Here is a 4,681-nt window from a genome sequence, read left to right on the forward strand (position 1 = left end):
AGAAAAGTCTTAGGTAACCAGTCATTCATAGAATCACTGGTTAATAGTGCAGCATATTTTACATTTGAATGCAAAGATAATAGGTTCATCAAAATATAATGGTGTACAGATACTTTTTAAGCCTTTATAATTGTTTTATGCCAGAACGGCTTACCCTACTCAGAAGATTGCTTATGCATACATTGCTCTTGAAAATAAAATTTAAACATTTTTCCTTCTTTAAACTATACCCTCTTTAAAAGGTAAATTATTGAGGAGGGAGCTTTAAATTATTTTCTTTTTTCTGGTCATTAAGAGATTCTAATAGCGAATAGATATCAGTCATCCTGCTTTGTATTTTTATCTTGCTTTTTTCCTGACAAATTCAAATCTATTTTAAGGCTGTTATCTAGCTTCAAAGCTGCCTCTAAGGTAGATAGTAGATATTGCTCCTCTTTTTAAAGTAGTTACCAGAAATCACAGAACTACATTAGAGTGGAGCTGTGTCATTCCATTTAAAATATTTTAAGAACTTTTTATGTTTGGGTAACAGGTTAGGCCCTTCGCAAGGGGATCCGAATCTTTGAGACCATGGAACTACTTTAATACTAACTATCGAGGGAACTTTACACTAGTTGGGTAATATTTTGGATTTCTTCATGTACATATACAACCCAACCCTTGGCAAGCTCCGACTCAGTTCCCACATGGCCCGCTCCCCAGTCAGACAGAGCGCACGTATAAGGAAAATGAGACTCTCACTTCTCTTCTTACTAAAGTTAAGACAAATAAGCCAGTAATACTATTCACTCCTTATCTCAGAGAGTGAATTGAAAATAAGTGCTTTATTCTCATTGCCGTGTACTGACTTTCATAAACTGGTGGTGGAAAATCTTAACAGTTAACCATAGTTTGTGTTTATTTAATACTAACCAAACTTGACACATCTTGCAAGGACTCCCTTTCTTGCTTTGTATTTGGAACATTCCCAATGAACTAGACATACTGAGTGATTCTAGAGGAGAATGTTTCTGAAAGTAAACTACTTCAGGAGAGAAATCCTTAATTTTATGGAAACCTTCTTGCCTGACAAGTGTCTTGTATGTGAACATTTTTTCCTAAAGATTTATTAAAGCTTTTTTTACTTTCTTGGTTGCAGATTCATTTTAGAGTGAGTGTTTGGTTAAACTCCATGAGCTTGCAGTGGTAGAATCTGGGCAACCCGTTTTGCCAGCTCCCTGCTCCTTCCTGTGGGGATACCCGCTGTGGGTGTATTACGGCTGATAGGTTTAACCAAAACTTAAACTTTTATGTAAATATGTGTGCTAGATCCATGCAGTCGATAAAGCATAGAGTCTTCCTTGATAACAAGATGGCTTTTTCCTTTTACCACCCTATTCTGACTTTGTTTAAAATGACTTAAATTTTATCCTTTTCTCTAATAAAGGAGAAAAAGAAGTGTATTTTGCTTTTATTTTAGTTGGCCTTTTTAGAAGGCTTTTCAACTTGACCAGGCTAATGAGCTTCCTTTTTCTTCAGTATCTTTTTAAGATAGCCTCGCTTCCATTCATCGCTTCTCTAGGAAGACACATATTACTAGGATCAGCAGCCTTTTTGAAGTGTCAGGCCACATTTGCAAGAGACACAGGATGGAACTGCCTCTATGTTACAATTAACCACTAGCAGTGAATTTAATGTATCTTAGAAATTTAGAACAGTAATCCAGAAATGGTTTTTTATAGTATTGTGACTATGTTTTGACTTTAGCAGGATTTAGGGATGAACTGTCACATGGCTCATATCAGATAACTACTTCAGTCTCTTATGTAAATGAATAATAGCATTTCTACATAAATTTTAATAATCTCATCCCAAATTTTAGCTCCCATGCATTCTCATAGTATGACAGCTGTGAGGAATTTTGAAAAGAAAATCCTTAATCTGACATGTCAGGTGACGTAGGCTGATGAGAGAGAAAATGTATTTGAGAATGCATTTGGAGTTTGTCTCTGGAAATGCAAATGCATGGAGGAGCAATGGTAGTTTTAGGGAAGGTAGGCAATAGGATGATTGGATCTTTTAACACCTAGCATAGTATCTTACCACATAGTTGGTTTTTGTTCAGTGAATACACTTTTATGTTCTTTGTAAAATTTGGGAATATCCTCAAGTTTTGATAACTTAAACATTTGGTAAGCCATCTATAAATAATACATAAAATCTAAAATACAGTAAATACATTATACAAGTGATTTGATGTAATACTTTAGCTTCTGTCATCACTCCTCCCCATCCACCTCCATTATAAGGTAAATTCAATCCTAAGGCCAACCTAAAGTTCTTGTTATGGTAAATTTGTGTTTAAATGCCATGAAGTCTCTATGATTTAAGAGAAATAAACTACAGTTTTGTTTTTCAGCCAGAGTAGCTAAAAGGCTGTTAAGTCACTCTCTCTACCAATTCTTAAACAAACTTGAATGTGATCACATTTTCTGTTCCTTCATGATTTGCAAACGGTCTTAACTAAAGTAATCTCTTGGTCTTCGCTGGTAATTTTGATTGTTTCAGGAATGAAGAAATATCTGCCTGAAAACCACTAGAGGGTGTTAACTCCAGAGGGAAAAACTGACCAGGGAAAGTGAAGAAAGGTTTTACTTTCTTCAGAATTAAGATAGTTTTGCTTTGCTTTGGACCACAAACTTAATTTTGGATTCTATAATTCACCTCTCATTTTTCTTTTGGAAGAAGGACACGATCAAAGGGGAAGAGTAATGGACAGGAATAGAAATGTGACATTATAAACTAGTGGGGGTTCTATGCTTAGATGATTTTGGTAACTTTTCTGCAAAAATTTTTGTTGCAAAGAACAAAAAATCTGTGAAAAGCTAAAGTGTTTTCATGTTTGACACAAAAATTCATTTAGCAGCCAAACCTGACCTCCCCGACAGGCCTTTATCATACTTAGTATTAAATTCATATATTTGTTACAAAAATCTTAATGTATTTGATTACAGGTGCTGTCCCAAACCATATTCATAATTCTTTATGTAATCTGAAAAATTCCAAATTCTGAAACATCTGGTCCCCAGAATTCCACATAAGGGATTGTGATCTATATAGTTAATCGGCTATAAATAAAGTCCAAAGGGAATATAAAGAGGACAAATTCTGAATGGAATGCTATTATCAGTATTGAGGGAGGTCCTACTGGGGGAGAGGTGGTTGAGGAAAGAGGTGTGCTGATTTTCCTGCCAATCATTCCACCAGCATTTAGACTAGAAGTATTAAAGAAAAAATTATTCTGACACTTGTTAAAACAGTGAGGAAGACCTTATTCTAGCTACTACAATAGGTGCCAAAGACTGTCACAGTGGAGGAGAGATACTTCGCTCAACTCCAAATACAGCAAAGACAGCTGGGATTTAAAGTCAGTGAGCAAAATCGGGGGAGAGGGAAAATTACTAAGGAGACATCAAGGGTAGGGGAATGCTTGCTAAACTGATTTAACCCTGGAAAACCAGGGTGATCAGATGCTGAGAGTGAGGGAATTCCTTCTAAACCGACTTAGCAGGATTCTTTGGAAAACTGGCAGTCAGGCCAGAGAAGGGCCTCTGAGGTCTAGTCGAAAAGAAGGCTCAGAAGAGGCTGGTTAAAGTTTGGTCACGGAGAGAGTCTATGTCAGAAGCTAGACACAGTCCCTGTGCACACTGTTTACCATCTATATTTCTAATGTAGAAATTGATAGCCTGAAGTGAGATTCTGTCATAAGGAAAACAATGTTTAGCATTGGCTTACCTAATTCACATGACAAACAGCTGGGACTTGCATTTCAGGTAACATTTTGTCACCTACTGAGCTGATAGCTCCATGGGTAGCAGTTGGAAAAGTCAGAATGTGAAATGAATTACCTGGTCCTTGATGTTTTTAGCAAGGCATCACAAGAAAGAATTGACCAGTCTCCCAAGTGGAGATGGAATAGAGAAACATCAGATATTAGGAACCTCAAAGGATTAGAAAGGCCAAGTGCTTCTGTACCCTTCTATACCAAAAAAAGGTCTGTTTTCTTTTTGAGCTGTGGGAGGCTGAGGGGGAAGCCCAGCAAGACCTCTCTGTCACATGGTAAGCCAAACAAAGGGATCCATCCCTGCAGTGGTAATCTGGGTGTTAGCATTCCCAGTGCAGTCTTCTTTTCAGTTGGTCTCAAGGTAGCCTCCACTAAAGAGGCAGGGTCCTGTGATGATGAAAGCATACTTTGAGAATTTGGTCTAGAGAAGTGCTTGATTGTGATTCCTAACAGGTGGAACTAGAAACAAGAATTTTTGAGGGAACTTTACTTCCAAAGAAATGTGAGCTTGGCCTTAAAACAATGGGCACCAAGCTCATGCCAGCAATAAGCGCACTACTATTTTCACAACTCCCATAAAGGGCAAATTCCCAGCCTCTACTTCAGACAGAGCCATGGAGAGAAGTGGATAAGAATAACTTTCCGGAGTGGAAGCCATTGAGGGTAATGAACAAGGGAGTCTCTTGCCAGAGAGCAGAATCAGGGTCTGATCAAGGAGCTTTTTTTTTTTTTTTTTTTGGTCAGAAACAGCACAAGCAGGGGGAGCGGCAGGCAGGAGGAGAGGGAGAAGCAGGCTCCCCGCTGAGCAAGGAGCCCCTTGCGGGACTCGATCCCAGGACCCTAAGATCACAACCTGAG

This window comes from Leptonychotes weddellii, chromosome 2 (genome assembly GCF_054177405.1).
Source record: "Leptonychotes weddellii isolate Sample4059 chromosome 2, ASM5417740v2, whole genome shotgun sequence".
NCBI lineage: Eukaryota > Metazoa > Chordata > Mammalia > Carnivora > Phocidae > Leptonychotes > Leptonychotes weddellii.